Source organism: Bactrocera oleae, chromosome X (genome assembly GCF_042242935.1).
Source record: "Bactrocera oleae isolate idBacOlea1 chromosome X, idBacOlea1, whole genome shotgun sequence".
Lineage (NCBI taxonomy): Eukaryota > Metazoa > Arthropoda > Insecta > Diptera > Tephritidae > Bactrocera > Bactrocera oleae.
In genome coordinates, this window is record NC_091541.1 from 23,820,523 (window position 1) to 23,842,304 (window position 21,782).

A 21,782-nucleotide genomic window follows, 5' to 3' on the forward strand; every position below is an offset into this window, starting at 1 on the left:
CCTTGCGCTGACGTACATTCCCGATTCCTGAAGGACTGCGTGAGTAATTTGCATACCTAATGTAGGAAGGAAAGACTATCACTGGCAAAGTCCTTTAGACCGATTAGTCATAACTTCTTCATGCAATGAAATACGACCTAAGGTACTGATCCGTTTATCTCCATATCCCAGTCAGCATGCATACAGAGCAGGTAGGTCCACTAATACTGCTCTGTAGCAGCAGACATCAGAGCTCCAAAACTCACTGGGGAACGCAGAAGTTGTGATCTGCCCCTTCTTAGACACTGACGGCTCTTTTTATATTGCGCCCCATGAAAGAGGGCAACGCCAATACGAAAATGATTCGAATCTCTTCTTCGTACTACGATAGCTGAGACCACTATAGAAGAGTCGGATGAAACTGCACAGCACAGCAAAAGGGTGTGGCAAGAAATGTGATCCTCATCCCAAAAGATGAATGCTGTTGGCGAACAAGTCACACTGGCCCTTCTCCCAAGAGATGGTATCACTAAACGCATAAATTTGGTAGAATAATCGAGAGGAGCGACTCCACACCAAAGCTGCTATTTAGAGACAGAACTATCCAGTGTTACATTGACAGCTTGAAAAAGTCAGTTTCAGGCCCACACCTTAAGCTCTCCGTGGTCATGGATTTTCCGAAACTTTTTCAGGCAAATATGTTTGCAATAAGTCGATGTAGGCAGATAAATCTTCATCGTAACTATCGAATAAAGTATACTGCTATGTTCACCGATAATCAAGCTCCACTCAACGCGATCCCGTCCTATGAGACTAAACCGATAATGGTTCAGGAGTGAATAGAACGGCTTTAACGACTATCAAACTGTAACCGGATCCATCTCATCTGGCTGCTGTGACGCAAAGACATATCCCGCAATGAAATGGCTGATGAACTGGCCAACTCTGCAGCTACTACACGACCTGTTACTTAGATATAGCACTATCTTAACTCCAGAACACCTGCTTCCAGATTGCAGATTGCACTAGAAATAGGTTACTGGAATTCACATATCCTAGAAGAACCTTTGGGCCTTTGTGAAAGAGTGTAGGACGCAATAGACCATGGACCGCAGTACATACCTCAATAACCAATTTAATATATTCTATTTTAGGGAGAATATTGTAAATCGATTACAATCATGTTTTGAATCTTAGAAATTTGTACCATAACCATAGCGGTCATACATCAAGTGGGTTTACTTCGAAATCAATCAATTAAAAATAAAACAGTTTTAAGTTTTGAAGTATGACTGCCTTACCATAAATTATGCTACAAAGTTTACAATGCATATAGCGAAGACAAGTTCGAAGAAAAAAGTGTCGTTTTTTTTATTATAATTTGTAAACAGTAGGCACTAACATATTTGTGGCGTTTTGTCATAACATCTTAAGTCCAAAAATCGTATTTGAAGATATTATAGATTTTGTGTAAAATCTGTTGTGTTGCAATTTTAGAAAATATTTTTAACCTAATAAATAATAATTTACACTATTTCTAAAGATAAATTAGGCAAATTTAAATAAAAGATATTCTTAGAATGTATTGTTTTTTGATTATTTTGTACTTAAGATGTTTTTGAAAAACGAAGATAACAGGAAAAAACTGCATAATCTTTACAAAAACAAAACAATTTAAATTAAATGATTTACAGTATTCAAGTCTTATTTATTTATTTAAAAGAGAAAAAATAAGTAACAAATTGTATTAAAGTTTTTTACTCAAGCTTGCCAATTCTTTTCTTTTTAGTGCTAATTTTTATTGGTGAGATATATGGTACATGGGAATGTTTTAAATCTTTTATTTTAACATTATTGATTTCTCGATTGCGAAATCTAATATATCTGATTGACCCATTTCGTTAACCAAAAATTCTTTCTCTACTCCAACTGTTCTTATATATTGGTACCAAACAAGGGATGATGGATTTGTATTGAAGATTTGTTTTTCTCTATCGCTGCAAGGTCACCCCATCGCACCCCATGTGCGTGTGAGCAGGAACCATAAATTTATGATCTATAATGCTTACATTGTTTTCTAGTTGCCATGAAAGAGTTTTTGTTTTGATCTGGACAGCAATCACTGTAGAAAATAATATGGTTTACATTGGCATTTAATAGCAGTAAATGAGTGAATACGCATGAAGCTATTTCGTTTTCACTTCTTTTAGCTATATCTTCATGCCACATGTAGTAGAATGGTTGATTTGTTGCACAGTCATGTATGGTAAGATTGAAGGTCTCTAAAGGCCTTTTGCCGAATGACAGTGAAGTTCTCAACAAAGGTGTAGGAAGGTACTGTGGCAGAACGAAACAAAATACTTTAAGTTTAGTATCATTTAGAGACTTTTCGTTATCATTTTTCTCACCATCATAAGCTTGTTGTGCTAAATTGTGATATATATTGCCACAGATGCAATATATAAAAATACTTAGATACTCAAAAAGTATGTAAGTTGAAAAAAAAAACCGTGATAACTTTTTCAAAAATGTTTTTGACTTAACTCGATTTTGACTTAAGTCGACTTAAGATGTTATAATATATTGCCGCAGATATAATATATAAAAATGTTTGCTTTCGCTTATAAACAATGGAGTGGGGACCTGATACTTAAGTGTGGAAAAAGCGCAATTGAAATTTATGAGCTTCTCAAAAATTGTAATATTTCAATAAAGTTTGTTTACCCCACTAACCCGCTTGAAACAAATTAGGCGCTTCACCGTTTCACTTCTGTGAAAAAGGGGCAAAAGTGTACCAGCGGGTTGGTGTAGAAGGCGTGGCAAAGCAGTTAAGCTATATACTCTCTTCGATAGAGAGCAATATTCTTGTTTTAAAAGCTGAAGATGATTGGCTTTCTGGAAGTCCAGATTTAAATTCATTGGACTAAAGTTTGAGATCAAACTTGTAGGAAATTTGGGGTGTCCTAAAAGTCTTTTGTTCGAGCAATGTCATCAATACTAATAGAAACTGAGCGTACCGCTATTGATCAATGACCGAGTCATGTAACCATTTCAAATAAATTTGTGGGCCTCGCCTATTTAAAATATTATTAAATAAAATTACCATTGTTAAAAAAGGTGTTATAGTTAAATTTTTATAACGGCCTGAACTTGTAACAGAACTTATGGTAGGACTTAGTACATATATTGTACTTAGTATATTTATATATTGTATTTATCATTTATTTGCGTACGTTTAATTTTTGAGGCGATGTCTTAATATAATTTAACTACTATTAATGATTGTAATACTTATGCCTCAACACTGCATTCTAAATAAATGAACCTGAGCAAACGGGGCATTAAATACACACAAATTTTTAAATTTCATGAACATAAAGATTTCAAATTTAAATAATGTTTCTATTTATTTATGTTTCATTTTACAATTTTTTTACGTATACCAAACTTTTAAAACGTACTTCTCAAAAATGTAAAAAATGTGGTTACCAGGTTTTTAGAAGCTATGCGAAATACAGAATTTTGATAACCTGAGCAAGTAGACAAGTTTCCTGTTACATTAGACCCCAACAATATTCACTGACTGAAATAATTAAATTATGGGTATACGGCGCTTAAGGGGACGAATGGACAGACTTCACAAACTAATTATATTATATTATGTCTATCATGGATATGTATTGTGAAACTGTTGAAATTTAAAACGGTCTCATATCATATGATACAAGTAGTATTCACGGTGTTAAGGCGATTTCGTCCTTTTTCACACTGTAAAATATAGATGCAATGCAAATTTTATTAATCAAATGGTATTTTATTTAATTGTTAAGTAGATTGTTTAGAAAAATTGCATTAAGAACAAAAAATTAAGAAGTAGTGTACTCGATAATGTTATTTTGAAGCAATACAAGGTGCGTTCCAAAGTAAGCAGTAAAAAGTAGATTTTGAGGAAAAATTTTATATTATTTATTCAAAAATATACAGAAAATTCCTATTTGGACACAAAGACCGTGCGTTTAGTTTTTCTATTTGTAGCATATCGAATATACTTGAGTTATGTCAAAAGTAAATGCAATCAGTCTAGATCTTCCCCTAGCTCCAATATACGCGATATACTGATTTACATCCATTTTGAAATTTTATCTGACTTTAAAGTATTTATGTCAGTCAGTTGTGGTGGTAATGTCAGTGAAAAACTTTTCTACAAAATAATGTTCAAATCATTCTTCAAATAATACATGTTGAATTCTTACGCAACGGTTTTATAATCTTGCAACATGTTGTTACAGAGTATAATAGTTTGGTCCCCTAATGGCTGTTTGTATCACCTCAAACTAATCGAGTTAGATATTGGGTTATATATTAAAATTATCAGGATGAAAAGACAAGTTGAAATCCGGGTGACTGTCCGTCCGCCTATGCAAGCTGTAATTTGATTAAAAATTATCTTAATGAAACTTGGCACACATGTTTATTGTAATTAAGCTCCACAATAAGATATAAGACTGTCATTTGGTATATGGAATAGTATTAAGGAGGGGCATCTGCAGTTTAAATACATTTTGAAAAAGTGGGCGTAACCCCTCTCTAGGTTTTATGTACATATCTCCTCAACCGCTAAAGCTATCAAAACCAAATTCACTCACGACACTTTTAGTACCCCTACCGGCAGTGTGAAAATGTGCGAAATCGGATGATAACCCACTCCCCATATAAAGGTTTTATTAAAACATACTAAAAGTGCGATAAATCTGTAAATATATACGTCGGATGCACAAAACTTTACACGCAATATGATAGAAGGACGATGGGCGTGGCACCGCACACATTCAGGTGAAGACCCATATCTCGAGACCTGCTCTACCAATTTCAACCAAATTCATGTCATCTTGTGATCAAAAATCGAACCAAAACTATTCAGCCCCTAGATACCGAATATGTGGACCTTAGTTCCTATTGCGAACTTTGTATCGAGAATATCGATCAATCTTTGAGATATATTATAGAAATTTTAAGGGAATCCTTTCCTGATAATAGTATGCCTGTATGTCGAAAATGAATTGAATCGGATGAATAATTCCCTTGGTGCCCACATACCTAATTCACAAATTTTCGAGTTTTTGACTGACTTTTTACTGCTTATAATATCGATCAATATGTGAGTATCTTATTGAAATTGAAGAAGCGTTTTTCTCCAATAATAATGTATCTTTGTTGCTCTAGCCCCATGTAACTAATATTAAAATTTTCAAAAATCTAGCTGACTTTACTCCTTATATATTGATGATAGTATGAATGTAAGATAATATACAAATTTGATTGTAATCCATTCACGATTTGGTCGAACAATAAATGTTGAATTCTTCCGCAACATTTAATATAAAGTTTTCCCAACACCTGAAGGCAGTTATCCGGCTTTGATCCTTGCAAGTAAGGTTAGGTTAGGTTAGGTTAGAGGGTCGATCCTAAGAAGCATCACACTTGGACAGCTTAAACGCCGGTCCGTTGTGGTACCCAAAACCCCTATGAGCCGGATTAATAGACCCTTACATGTCGACAAAGCGCTTTGTGCCTATGACGAGATGTTTCAATCTCAACCTAGCAAAAGCCGGACAGTGGAGGAGAAAGTGCCGGAATGTTTCCACTTCACCCTCCTCCATACGGCTTTGACAACTAGCATCGGGTAGTATTCTAAGCCGCACCGCATGAGTTCCCATTGGACAGTACCCAGTGAGAACCCCTACCATGGCGGCGAGGTGAACTTTGTTCAAGGCGAGAAGATCCCCCGACCACCTGCGATCCACTCTCGGCCAAAAGGATCGCACAGTCGCGCAGGAGCTGGTCGTCGACCAGCGTCTGCTGAGCACATGCGAGGTCCATTGGTCCAGAGCCAGAATGCAAGACGTTAGTGGAGTACCAACTCAATCCCATTCCGATGTGAGCGGGGTAAGGGTGCCCCCCTGGCCAGTTCATCGGCGTTGCAATTCCTATCGATTCCGCTGTGACCCGGCACCCAAACGAGCCTGATATGGAAGTAGCCTGGTGCTAATTCTCATGAGGACAGACACTCCTTGACTAGCTTTGAATGCACGGTTCGCGCACTCAGGGCTTGTATTGCAGTTCTGCTGTCGGAGTGAATGCTCCCCTGTCTAAACGAAGCTGCACTTCGTAACAGTACTTCTACCGCCACCTTGATCGCGACCACTTCCGCCTGAAAAACGCTACAGTGGTCCAGTGCTCCAACTTTCCCTCCTAGCTTTGACCCATCCGTGAAAAAGCTCACCGCGCCTCTTCTCCAGCGGCTTCTTCCCCTCCACATCTCCCTCGTCGGGATATGAGCAGAAAAAAATGCCGCCTCGAGTGGCCGCTGTGACGCAGTGATCCAAATTTTCAGGAATGCAGCTGAAGGAGAGGAGAATTGTGGCGTGTCCTTGTTCGGACCTCTTCAAAAGCCCAGCTTCCCTGAGCCTAATAGCACACCTCGCAGCAATGCACCTACAAGCAATGTCCACAGGTGCTATATTTAATATAGCGTTGAGAGCTATCGTTGGTGTGGTTCGCAATGCACCGGAGATTCCGATGAGCTCCACTCTTTGGGTAGTCTTTTCGAGCGCCCTCCACCAGACGAACACACCATAAAACAATATTGGCTTGACTACGGTTTCGTAGAGCCAGAACACTACCTTTGGTGAGAGTTCCCACCTTTTCTCTATAGCTCCCCTGCAGCAATATAAGGCGACCGATGCCTTCTTGACTCTCTCTTCGATGTTCGGCCACCAAGAAAGCTTTCTATCAAGGATGAGCCCTAGGTATTTCACCTTATCAACAGGTTGGAGACGTGAACCCCCGAAAGAGGGGAGAGGCACATTTGGGTTCTTATACCTCCTAGTAAATAAAACCATTTCGGTACCCATACTTGGGTTGACAGCTAGGCCGCTTCTATTTGCCCAATTGGATACCACGTTTATGTACCCTTCGGTGAGCTCATAGACGGTATTCGGGAATTTACCTTTAACCATAACAACCACATCATCAGCATAGGCTATCACCCGACAGGCGTGCTCCTCGAGTTCTATAAGTAGGTCGTTTACCACCAAGATCCAGAGCAGTGGGGAGAGTACTCCTCCTTGCGGAGTTCCCCTATTAACCTTTCTGGTTGACTTGGCACTACCCCACTCCGCTACGACAGTTGTCGCAAAGAAGACTGAAAATGAGGTATTTGAGGTTCGATTCCATCTCAAACTTTTCGAGGGCTTTAACCACTGCCTCTGGCCGCACGTTATTGAAGGCCCCCTCGATGTCGAGAAAGATGCCCACTGCAAATTCCTTGTGCAACAGCGCTATCTCTAGCCATGACACTACATCATGCAAAGTAGTGTCGACCGACCTGCCCTTAATATGGACATGCTGTAACAGTTTACCCCTCGGTATTCTGCACCTAATGTACAGATCCATAAGTCTCTCCAGCGTTTTCAACAGAAACGGGGATAGGCTGATGGGTCTGAAATCTTTTGCACCGACATAAGAGCTTTTACCGGCCTTCGGAATAAACGTAACCTCAACCTGTCTCCAGGCCTTCGGGACGTGGCCCAGTCTAACACAGTTCGCGAAGATGGGGGCCAGCCAGCTACATGACACCTTAAGTTGCAAGAGTATAAAATGTTCGGTTACGCTAGATTTAGCATTATTCACTGGGAATTGGCGAGAACTCTGTTATTGTGTGGATTCTTTGCTACTTCTGTATATGGATGTATAGGTAAAATGGACAGGCAAAGTAGTTCACCACCGCACCATACGTCTTGCTAACTTTTCTTACTTATTCGTGGTATAACGATTCCAGGGGCAATTGGAGGAATTAATTTTTACATGATACCTAATTTTTCCAAACCTACGGAATCAGAAGTATAAATAATCCAAAATATTATTTTATGATGTTGCATAACTAGTATGGATTTATGCGGCTACACAATTTTTCTTCACACATGGACCTTTACTTGCGCTTGACAGCTATAATAAATTTACAAATATTGCCTACAAGTTAGTCCTTTATCGATAATATTATATAAAAATTACGAGATAGTAGTTGTACTAAATTTACTTTTTAGACATAGTTAAATTAGCATATATGTAAGGTTAATTCAAGTACAAATATGTTCGCGAGATTTGTGATACTCTCTGTTGAGGATTTTATGGCAACCGAGCAACAAGGGTCGGTTGCAGAAGTAGCTACATCTGGTATGATTAAAATATAATTAAAATAATTCTTCTTGGCCCTTATATTTTTTCGCAGTTACAATTCATATATTACGTTTTTCACAAAAGAGTTCAATTTTATTAAGATAATTTTTTCACGTACATTTACAGGTCAAAAGTACTAGATACTCCTGTCCGGATCTTCTAAAGTCCAGGTATAAGACGAATCTAAATCATATACAAGTAGGCTCAGTTGAAAAATAAAATGACGAGAATTTGTCCTACAAATAAAAAAAATTGAGTAGTGTATCAAATAAGATTGGAGGAAATTCCACAGAAGAGTAGCTTAAAAACTAATTTCAACAATACCTCGGAGTAAGAATGTATAATTGACGTTACCGTTGGTCAGACCAAATATTTCCATTCAAATTGCAAAGCATAGCATAGCAGCTCATTGGCATCCAAATGATCAATAATCAATTCTAATTGTAGCAACAACCAAAAAATTTAAATAAAAACCCAATATACCACTAAGTAATGTTTTTATACATATTTTTAGCATTACCGTAAACCTTTTGTGACACTACTACTACACTACACTACCGCACTGACACTCGACACTATCAACAAGTAAGGTACAGTTTAGTTCGAGTGTAACCAAGCATTTCACTCTTTTGTAATTTGAAAAGATCAAATATTTGCAGTTGTTGCAAAAATTTAAATTAAACAAGAAAAAACGTTAACTTTGGTTGCACCGATCGGTGAGTTTGTATGGCAGCTCTAAGCTATAGTGGTCCGATCTGAACAATCTTTGTAGATTATACTGACGCCTTGGGCAATAATCCATGCCAAATTTGGTAAAGATATCTCGTCAACTACAACTTGATTTTCGTACCAGAACTTGATTTTAATGGTTCAGTATGTATGGCAGCTATATGCTATAGTGGTTCGATGTCGGCGATTCCGACAAATGAGCAGCTTGGGAAGAAAAGGATGAGTGCAAAATTTCAGATCGATATCTCAAAAAGCGAAGGTCGCGGATATACAGGCAGACGGACAAGGCTAAATCACCTTAGCTCGTCATGCTGATCATTTACATATACCATGTATACATACATATATTTTATAGGGTCTCCGACGTTTCCTTTTGATTACGTAATAATTCAACAAGCGTTATTTAAAGAAACCGAATGGATTACTATCAAATTTGATACCTTATTAACTTATAATATAATATTTGTCAAAGACTCACTAGTTTCATTACTACATTTTGCTCCGGGTTCGAAATTTATATTTTAAAATCAAGCTAATTAACTCAAATGAGATATACAATACATATGTGATATAAGCTCAACCAAAGGAGCTAAATTTAATATATGGAGTATATGAGGCAAACGTTAATTAATAGAATGGAAATCCCAATTTCATCCATATTCATTCATATTATTGTTAAGAAAAATTATCCAATTTATTTCATTGACATATTACACATATTGAGCGACACAAATGCTTTAAAGTTAGATGAAAAGTCAAATAGGATGATATCACTGTACCGTATATATTGGGGCTAGGGGAAGATCTGGACTGGATCTATTAATCTTTGTTATTGCTAAAGTATTGTAACGGATCTCTCGATAACTCGTCTACTCATTATGTGAGCTTACAACTTCTTACTTATATCTCAATTGCTCTTAACACGGCAATACTCTAACTAGAACTGTGTCTGCAGCATAATCCGCAGCTCTAATATAGTAGATCTTTAACAAAACATCGCTTCTAGAACATTCTGGCAACTACACTTCTGCTTCTGGCCATTTTCGTCGATTCGATTTTGTTCTATCATACGTGTTCGTCACAGTATGTTATACTCAAGAACTTGTTTCTATGCATGTGAACCGATTTAACACATTTTCAACATTAAACTATAGTATATAAAGTGTTATATTTTCACTTAATTCTTCTAATTAATAATAATTCTAATAATCTAACACATTGATCGATATATAGAGTATAAAGCCGACAAGAAGATTAAAATTCTTATATTAAATATTCAATATATTTTATGTACAAAGAATCATTGTTATTGGAAAGAGATTATGTCATTAAGATAACTAACCTAGAAGTTAGAAAATCTTTATATCAGGTATATGAGAGCAAAGGCCAAGACCGATTCTATTTAAACACACACACACAGGCATACTATTATCAGAAAAATATTGTCTCCGAGTTTCAATAATACATTTCACAGATCCACTGATAGTTGGGTAAGAAGTTAGCGATACGATATCTGGGTGCTTGAACCATTATATTTCGATGTAGACAATTTTTAGTCATGAGAAAGCACTCCTTAGAGTGTTAAAATTTCTTTTATATGGGAAATAGGCGTGATTTTTGTCTGATTTCGCACATAAATATAGGAATGTTAAGCTCATATTAACTACCGAATTCGGTGGAAATCGGTCGAATATGCTCTAAGATGTGAAATTTTACCTAAAGGTGGGCGGTGTCAGAGTATAAAAATCGACATCTGCAGTAGGAGTTGAACAGTGATACAGTTGATTTCAAAAAAAATATATAGAAAATGGATGAATCTTTATATCAAATAGGTGCCACTTCTGGCGCCTTTTATCTTTATGTCGCTGCAATATGCTTCATGATTTTTATCTGCCTTTTACTTACCGTCTTCTTTACTTGTGACATCCATTATTTGTGTATGTTATTTATCAGCATCTATAAGATCCAGACTGAATCCCAAACTTTTAAAAATTGAAAGTGCTCGCTGGACAACTTTTAAATAATAATAAATTACACCAATAAATATCACTTTGTCGGATGACGCATAGCTCCCATTTTTACACAGATTGGAAATCAAACGTTATATCAACTAGCATGATAAGCTAAATCGAAACTTTTATTCATAGTTCAGTAACATCTTCCATCTTTTGATTCAGAGAGATGAGGATTTTATTCATGATGTAATTTTGTATTGAGTTGAATAGGAATTCCTGATAGAGTCGTCGCTGGTGCTTTGCTATATCCACTTTGGCAGCGTTGACGGTATAGTTAACTGTTTTTTTGAGTTTTGCTTTATTCAGGCATACATGAGCGGTTTTGCTATCAGAAACAATCCAGATATGTTAAATGTTACATCTAAATTGTGCACCCCTATTCCGTGCACTTGACAAATTAACAAAATATTAAGATTTTTAGGAAATAAAACTATGTATATGAACTGTCTTTTAACAACGAAGCGTAGAAAGCATAGGGTATGTCAAAATGAACGTTTTGCTCTCGGTGTTTCTCTGTAATAAAAATGGCAAGACGTAAGAGGAGAGTTGTCCAACATTTTGCTTCGCTCAACAGAGCCCCACCAGAATTTTTGTTACTTGTAACATAATTGCTCGCTTGATATTACCATATCCAGAAGTGGTCTGATAAACAGCATAACCTCGCTATTGAATCAGACCATCTTCCCATAATTATCTCATTCGAGAACCCTTCCATTTATATCTCTGTAGATAATCGTACCTTATTTCATAGCATTCAGCCAGAAAACCTCCTTAGTGGCGATTCCTACGGCCGTCGTCATTGGCTAACGTCGATTGAATTGGAGATTCGACTACTGGTAGCTCAACCTAGGTGGAAGAAAATCTATTGGCTCAGACAGCATAAGTATGTTGATGCTAAAACACTAAGGCTCCACGGGATTAAAATATCTCACCACGTTTCCCAATTTGCCACTGATCCCTATTCGCATACCCCATATGTGGAAAATTCGGATGTGGTCACAGAGTGAAACCTGGATAACCGGCCAACCTAAGAGAGTCTTATCGCCCGACAACTCTTCTATCCCCAGTAGTGAAGACACTTGAGCCCTTGCTTCTCTCGCCCTGCACACACCATAGATTCCGTAAAGCGCACAGCACTCCCACAGCACTTAACGTCATAAGCTCCCAGATACTTGTGGCTCAAATCAAAAACCACCATGTGAGAAAATCATCCTAGTGCAGTCAAACTTGTCAAAAGTTTTCACAAAGTGAATCACACAACGCTACATGAAACAACCTACGCTTCCTCTGAGGTTGAAGAAATGGCTATCGCCTTTCTCAACGACCATTTTCGCTTCTTCAATATAGGGAACTAAAACTCCACAGCAAACATATTAACAAACTGGATGCAGGAATAGACTAGAACTTAACATTTATGTCGGCGACTTGAAAATTCCGACAGTTAATAATCCAAAATTTTGGGTTGTTACGTTCAATGGTACTTTACTACGCATGTGACCGTGATCATTACCAAGAACAACAATCATTAACACGATCCTCAAATCGCTAGCCAGCAGCACCTGAGAAAAGGAGATAAACTACGCAGCTCAATTATTGCCTGAATGCAGATGATAAAGCCCAAAACTTGTCCGCACTCCGGTGAATTACAGGTTGTCTACCGATATATCCAAGCAGTTTCTGCTGTGATAGAAATTATCCTTGTAGTAATTTGCTTAGAACGGAATTAGAAATATGTACAGAACTTTTCTGCAATACGGCGAGATACAGAATTTTGACAAAAGTTCGGACGCGATTAACTGCAGACAAGTTTTTAACACCATTCACAGTGGAGCTATTACCACCTTTATTGATTCCCTCCCAGTGAATTGCGTCCTTAGATTTCAAATCAAGGGCTCGAGTTGCAAAGAAACGAAACTAGAGGGACTCATGACCAACTTCGTTGTGGATATGGCAGTAGACTAAACACCTTGCTATCCAGAATTTACCCAGCCATACTAAACATATGTATTGCATGCAAAGAGTCCCCTCATGATACTAATCTATATGTAGGCATGTTCCATCAAACCTACTCACCTAACGTGTTCGTTAGCACTCTGGGCAGATTGATATTGCAGATGGTTAATACCCGACAACGCTCTCAAAATGTCGTTAATCGAAAGAATATAAAGTGCTAATTCTAAGTCACAAGTTAAGCTACAAAGCATCAATTTAATACACTAAGTCAGTGTCGACAAGTTAAAAAGTTCGCTTTGCTTGTTAGTTCATACATTGACTACGAAGCAAAAAAATAGTATACATCAGAAAGAATGCTTTGCTGTCCTCTCTAATATTTAATAGTTCGTGTATTCTTATTTTGATCTTAATAGATTCAGTAAACTAAACATACATACGTGCATATTTCAAATACGTATGTATGTATTTCGATCCAACTGAAAAAGAGTAGAAATAAAAGAAATAAGCAATAAAAATGGCGACTGTTCCTTGGCAAGCAAGTATTTTATGTCCTGCAAGAAGTCTTTGCATGGAGAATATACAATACATATGTATGCATAATATGTATAATGACAATGTCGAAGTCTAGTCTGCATAAGTAGTAGTTTGGCATGGTACAGTATAACGAACGAAGTTGAGAAAGGTTCACAATGATTTCGCGGAGTTTAACTACAAAGATGGAAGTAGTAGTTGAAGTTGTTAATTCGCTCTAAATAGCGTTTAGTGACCGTATGAACGGCACGTTTAAAGTCTAGTCGGCTAAATGTTTTATATTATCAATATATTGCATGAAAGACCACTTGATGTTCCTAGGAGATGGTTCTGATACAAGCAAGTGACAACAAAGTGCTTAGTAAAGAGTTTGTTATGTTTCTTAACTGATCCGTGCAGGCTTTATTTAGCAAGTGTTTTTCAAAAAACATCCAGAAGTATTCTGTAATTTTCCGGATTGCGGGGTTCTGACAGTTTTAAAGCTTCCTCAGCTGCGACCTGCTGGATCCAGACACCCAGTCTGGCGGCGTTTATGACCGATCAGCTATCTTCTTCCCAAGTGCTATCGGCTAGCAATTTCAGGATTTTATTGCGACTATTTACTTTGGTCAGAATCCAATAATCATGTGCAAAGACTGTAGAATCTAACGCTCAAAATTGTAGATGTTAATATTTCGGCTTAGTAACTAGAGTCGCTGCGGAATTAAATTGGGTTAGTGTGAGGCTTAACTCAGCAAAAATGCGAGAACGATTAAGGAAATATTTTATTGCTTTCAAACATATGTAGTTGAGGAAATGTCGAAGCATTAATTGTGCATTAATAATAATAAGGAGAAAACATGCTCCGGAACGCACTTTTTAATTCTTACTATTTTCACCACGAAACATTATGGATCACTACCGACAGTTCAGATAATTCATGGTCTATTTCTAAGTGCTACAGTGGTGTTGCACAGGTAATGAATAAAAGTCGGGATATGCAAGACCTCACACATTGAGCAATTTAGTGAGCCTAGACCCAGACACTTCAGAAAATGGCCAGAACAGGTACGGCACCTGACTGATGTAATGTTCCTACGTAATTCCGTCTGACACACAGAACAGGCTAGAGGAGGAATCAGGCGGCCTGATGGGTCTCGCACTACGATTGGAGCTGGACGGCAGATGGGGAGGGCACTGTCCACATTGGTGAGGACTATTAAAGTCTTAGTTGCACTTAACCGATGGGAAATTTAGATGAACAGAAAAATTCTTCTGGCTTCGTATTGGACTCAAAGCATCGATTTAGTAGGATAAATATCGAAACTTGAAGCTAGTGGTTGGACCAAGGTTGACAATCTTACATTTACAATGTCTGTTAATATATTAGTATAATTAAATGCTGATAATTAATAAATAAGACCGCTATTTTATAGCACTACTGGTGTACAGTTTTCGGTTTACTAGCGTTGGTTGATATATGCAAATTGATTTTAAACATCACATAGCTAATTACCTGAGTATACTGAATGTAGACGAAATCTCTCCCGATTTAACATTTTTAAGCATTACTAAAAGTATTTGGCAACATTGCTTAAATTTGAGCATAAAGTCATAAAAATAGACTTAACCCTTTCAGACCTATTGGGATACATACGTTCCGACAGAAGTTTTCTTATTAGTCCAGCTAATGGATTCTGATGAGTCCGATGAATTTTCTGACATTGATTTTTTAGATGGCAGCGACGATAATTATGAGTCCACTTATTATGAACTGGATCGCGAATAATCTGACGAAATACATGAAGATAAAAGCACTTAATGTGAAAAATCGGAGACATTATGAAAAAATACTTCTTCTGAAAATGATGGCCTCAATCCACAGAAAGCGGTAAAAAAATAAGAATATATTAATACTCGAAAACATTACGGTTTGGTAAGTACCTGATGAAAATTTTCAGCTACGTAAGACTATCCAAGCTCTCCGAATTCACACCAATTCAGCGTATATCGGCTGATCTGATAAGTAATACAAACATTCAAGAAAATCTTCAGCACAGCTTGCTTATTTACATAACACAGTGCACGAACGAACGATTAATAATCAGAATGATTTAAATTTGATCGAGAGATTATGGGAAGAGTCGCTAAAACAGATCAAATGGTCGGTATTTATGATCTAAACCGTAAATAAAAAAAAAAAATGGTGAAAAAAATGTTTTATCGCCCCTTGATGATGTCTGTCGTGTCATATTTCCAAAAAGAGAAAAACGTACGGATATTCGGCTACTCCCTTATCAGTTGAAGGCAACACAAGTCGACGATGCACTGGATGTCGCCTCAATCAAACTAAAAGACGCACTAAAACAATGTGTAAAGAGTGCAAAATTTCACTTTGCAAAAGTTGTTGGCGTCTTAAGGTCTTGGTAAAACTTTAAATTGAAAAATGTTGCGCAAGAATTCAACATACGTTATTCGACGAAATTTTGAATGGATAGCAATGATATTTGGTATCTTCTTATATTTATATTATGTATCATTCTTATATTTATATATTTGGTTTTACAACTCACAATAGCCATAATTTATTCTAACGAATAAATGCAACTGTTGTAATAAATTATGTTATAATAGAAATAGGAGTGATTATAATTCGATCATTTTAGATTGTAACATTGTCAATGTAGCTTTAGAAGTTTCTAGATACCTGCATAAAACCATTTAGGGAGTAAGGTCACGCCCATTTCGAATGCTTCTAGCAGCAACCTCGAATGCTTCTATTATCTGTGATCCTCGATACTAATTCAGTTTTGTAACTAAATTTGTGTATCTTTTCCGTTTTTGGTTGATTAACGCCATTTATGGGAGTGACAAGTTTCATTAACATATTTAAATTTATTATTATATTCTCACAGAGTATCTTTGTTCCCCAAACAGTTGTTTATAACAGCAACAACTCATTAAATGAGATATAAGTATACATATACAAAGTAAATTTTTAACTTTTCGCAATTTTGTATTATATTCTTCTAGCTTTCCAAAAGAAACACACACCCGCAGCATACATGTGGCGTTTGCAATGCAGCCGTCAATGCGAAATCTCCAAGTGTCCTATGTACTAATTGTCGTGCATGGAGTCACTCTAAATCCACAGGGATTATAAGAACTAAATTTACCGTGCTACAAATTAAATTAAATCACAAGGTTTTCTATGAAAATATGATTCCTGCAATTTGGAGGTTATTGTCGTTAAGTAGGATGATCTCGGCCGTGAAAGTGACGACGATGACAGCATTACCATGCATAATTTTAAACGTCTGCTTGAAGACCAGTATTTGAAACTCACTACGTTCTTTGAAAATAAGTTTAATAGTTGTAAATCTGCAGGATATCACAAACTTATCTAATCAGAAAAAACGCATGGGTAATAAATGTACCGGACTTGATAACAGATTAACACCAGTAGAAACTAAGCTTAGGACTTTCACTACTGTTTCAGCACCATCGTGGAGTTCTCAGAACGTAAAAGACGTGAGTCGAATGTTATGTTGAATATTAAAGAATCTAAGAAAGCAGATGGTAAGGACCGTCTCGATGAGGACAGAACCGTCATCTGTGTTGTACTAATACATATAGAAGTGTTAAACTTCGTCGCCTAAGTCATCCTTCTGGCCGTACTCGCCTGATACTGAGTTAAAACTCCATCTCCATCTGTTGCTGGTGCAATAATAAAGTCACAGCCGCCGGAACCTATCGATAGGTCTACCAAAGTCTATTTTAATCGGATCTTACTGCTGCTCAGCTGATACATATCAAGAACCTCAGGGCTCAGCTTGATACATTGGTAAAAAATGGCGACGCTTGTAAAACAAATATGTTAACGGTGTTCACTCAAGGGAAACTCAGTCGATCATGCAAATTCATTACCAGAACGTAAGAGGACTACGCACCAAGCTCGACAATTTTCTTACAGCAACCGCAATCAGCAACATTGATCGTTCCCACGACAGTTGGGTCTGCGTAACCGGAACGGACCCGGATTTTTATCCGGGCAAGAACTGTCAACTCGAATTGAAGAACTCTGCCGCTACAACAACATTGATGCCTAATGCATCACGGAGTCAAGACTCCACCCAGCCATACATGATGGGGAAGTAATATACGACTCATTTAATATCTTTAGGATAGAAGTAGTTTCACAAGTAATAGCGAACGTGTTGGAGGCGTTTTCATCGCAATAAAGAAATATATCCACGCAAGTATTCCCATTCCCGATGATAATATCGAAAAATTCTACATAAAATTTAACTGGAATAACTTCGATATCATCGTCGGATGTGTGTACTTTCCTCCAAGAGCATCACTTGACGCCTACCAGGCACTCTTTGGCATGCTCCAATATTTGAAAGAAAAATACAAAGACACCAATCTCCTTATCCCTGGTGATTTTATCCTTACAAGAATATTGATAAGATCACTTTCCAGGCTTTCAAAGACCTAGGTTTCATAACAAAGACTAGCAAGGATTTCACGAATCCCAACTCACTCAATACTACGCCTTTTTCAATCTTTGGTTCATCCAGTTTTGGAATACGGCACCGTAATTTAGTCTCCTCTCACCAACACCGCAATAAAACGTATCGAAAAAATACAAATGAAACTCTGTAAGTGTTTGGGTTACTGTTATGGCCCCTCTGGAAGACATAGCTCAATAAATGACATCTATGTTACGATCATTTCAATTTCAACAACCTGCAAGCACTTCTACCAGGTTTACCGGTATGAATGTATGAATGTGTGTAGGGAACATTTGTTGTGAACGAGCCTTAATTTTTTTTTCTGTTTTGATGGCATGATACCTGTCAAACATATTCAATCACTTTACAGTCATTGAACAAACATCATATTTTTTCATTGTGTTGAAAATGTCAAATTGTGTACCGGAAAGTGATGATGAAGAAAAGTGTTTAAAAGTCGCAATTTTTTTTGTAAAGATTAAAGAAAATTATACAAACGATAAAACATATATCAAATGTGGTTTATTTAAAGCATTATAAAAGCTTTGAAAGCTATATATATATTTGTTTTGTATTGTGTTTAATAAGTGCAGTGTTTATCTAGTTAATTCACTTTTTGAATACTTTGTACCGAATTAAACAAGCAAGCCTCCAAAAAGAATCACATCTCTGCAGCACACATGTGGTGTATGTGAAACCACTGGACATTGATGATGGTGACGAAAAAACATCTGTTTGATGACCAGCTCTTGAAACTCACCATAATCTTTGAAAAGAAATTTGCCAATTTCAAGTCGGTGACGACAGGAAGGACGTTGCAAATTTATTAAAGCAATGCAAACACACAAGCGAAAAATGTGTTGGCTATGAAAACAGACTAACTTCGTTGGAAACTAAACTCAAATATAATATTTTTCTAGTGCTCCTGCCCCAGCAGAAAGTGTTATTGCTGAATTTACTGAGCGCAAAAGACGTGAGTCTAACGTTGTTATATTAAACATCAACGAATCTAAAAAAGCTGATAGCAAGGAACGTCTCGAGGATGACAGGACCAGCATCGGCGCTATATTACATCCTGACCTAGCTGCTAACATAGTCAACTTTAGATTCCGCCGTCTAGGTCGACCGGCTGCAGGCTGTAATCGTCCACTCTTGGTAGAAACTCCTTCTCTAATTATTGCTCGCGCTAAACTGAAATCCAAGCCTCAGGTACCTGATGATGCATCTGCTCATGTTTTATTTAAGTCAGATCACACTCCCGCACAGCAATTACATCTTAAAAACCTTCGAGACCAGCTTGATGCTTTGATTAAAAATGGCGATTCTTCAAAAACTATAATGTACGTTAATGGAGCTTCGAAACTAGTCAATAAGAATTTTCGCCCGGTCAAAAAAAAACACATTTAGGTTACAAGAAGAATAATACTTAACTCAATTATAACAACTTATTGGACTTAGACGCGAATGTAAAGAACTTAGTATGTTATGCTACAAGAATTATATAGACAACGTAGAACAGCGAGTTCAGATAGACACCAACGCATTTTGGAAGTTTATTAAACATAAAAAAAGGAGCAACAGTGATATCCCATCCTCAATGTCATGGGAAAACCGGACAGCTGACTCTTGCACTGAGATAAGTAACATGTTTGCATCTTTTTTTGAGACTATATTCTCCCTAAACTCTGATCAGTGTCCAGCTCCTGTTCACACCGCATAGTACCTTGAATGAATTTGTGGTTAGTATAAATGATTGTATACATCATGCGATGTCAACTCGAAATATAAAGAAGGGTGCTGGCCTGGATGGTCTGCCTAACACCTTTATCAAAAACTGTGCCTCCAGCGTTTGTGAACATCTTACACACATATTTAATGTCTCACTTCAAAATGGTATCTTCCCGACTGACTGGAAACTGTCCTACATTTGTCCGATCCACAAAGACCTGATGTCTCTAACTGCAGGCCCTTCTGTATACAATCAGCCCTGGCTAAACTCTTCAAAAAGCTAGTCCTCCCACAACTTACTGCTACAGCAGCACGGCTTTGTAGGTGGGAGGTCCACCACATCGAACTTGTTTATTTATGTAAATTACATACTCCAAGCTCTAAACAACGGTTCTGTAGTTCATTCTATTTACACAGACTTCAGTAAAGCTTTTGACAGAGTAAACCACAGTATTCTCTTAAATAAGTTGAATGTGCATGGAATTCAAGGTGGCGCTATATGCTGGATACACTTGACGGGAAGAAAATTACAAGACAAGGTTGATGGGCATATTTCATTTAAGTATAATGTCACATCAGTAGTGTCTCAGGGTTCACATTTAGGTCCAACTCTTTTTAACATTTTTGTCAATGATATTGGTGATGACTTCCAGTCTGAATATCTGCTCTATGCAGACGACCTCAAGGTCTTCAGAACGAAAACCAACGAGCAAGACACTCAAGCACTTCAGAGGGACATTGATAGATTATCGACTTGGTGCCAAGTGAATAAACTTGATTTAAACATCAAAAAATGCTGTGCAGTATCTTTCTCCAGATCACACTTTCGTACACAAGTCAGCTACAATCTGAACAACGAGATAATAAAAAAAGCTGATAACGTTAAGGACCTGGGTATAATTATAGACAAGTTGATGTTCAACAAACACATCGACAAGATTACCCTCCAGGCTTTCAAAGTTCTTGGCTACATAACAAGAAACAGCAAGGACTTTTCAAATTCAAACTCGTTGCTCAGACTATCCTCCTCACTGAGTCTTCCTATTCTGGAGTATGGTTCGGTTATCTGGTCACCGTTCACTGATACCTCGATAAAAAGTATTGAGAAAGTGCAATTGAAGCTCTGCAAGACCCTGGAATACCGTTACGGACTCCCTGGAGGATACGGTTCAAGTAGTGACATCTACAATCATTTTAAGATTGAGTCATTGCAAGCTCGTCGTCAAGTAGCCGGATATAAACAGCTGCTTTGAGTTTGCACCCACTGGGTTATCTCTAAGACGCAATCGTCTCCTCAAAACTACTAAAAGAACTAGGAATTTTGTCTTCAGCAGTACACACGATCGCATCGCCAGACTTGTCAACGATTTACATAATGAAGTGGACTTCTACAGTGGCTCACTCAGTGCCTTCCTTTCTGATATTATACCCTGTCTGTTGCAATACCCCTAGCCTGATTTATTTCTCCTGCTTATTTTTTGTTCTTCCACTTAATATTAACTTAAATTAATTTTAATCAATATTTTTCTTTTCCCCTTTATTTACATTTTATATAATTATTACTATTGTACAATGCCTATTGGCGTACGTGTATTAAATAAATTAAATTGTCACAGGCGATGAAAAATGTATTTTTTTAAGCATCTTAAACGAAGAAAATCATGGATTAATCTGAGACAACCGTCAACATCAACTACAAAAACAGATCGATTCATTAAATTGTCACAGGCGATGAAAAATGGATTTTTTTAAGCATCTTAAACGAAGAAAATCATGGATTATTCCGAGACAACCGTCAACATCGACTGCAAAAACAGATTGATTTGGTAAAAACGCAATGCTCTGTGTTTGGTGGGGCTGGAAGGGTGTGGTATATCATGAGCTTCTAAAGCCTGGTGAGCTGATAACCCAAATCGCTATAGCCAACAAATGATCAATTTGAACCATGCATTGATCGAAAAACGATCGGAATTGGTCTATTCACCGCAAAGTAATTTTAATACCCGAGAATGTATCTGCTTACAAAGTGAAATCGGTTCAGAATACATTCAAAGTACTTGGCTGGGAGCTGCTGCCCCACCCGCCGTATTCACCAGACTTGGTCCATTCCGAT

At 37.3% G+C, this 21,782-nt stretch overlaps 1 protein-coding gene across 6 annotated transcripts in view; it reads right to left on the reverse strand.

The window, feature by feature from the left end:
- Zyx (lipoma-preferred partner zyxin) overlaps nt 1-21,782 on the reverse strand; it is a 412,145-nt gene that overhangs the window by 325,479 nt on the left and 64,884 nt on the right. The gene's annotated exons all lie outside the window — the stretch shown is intronic.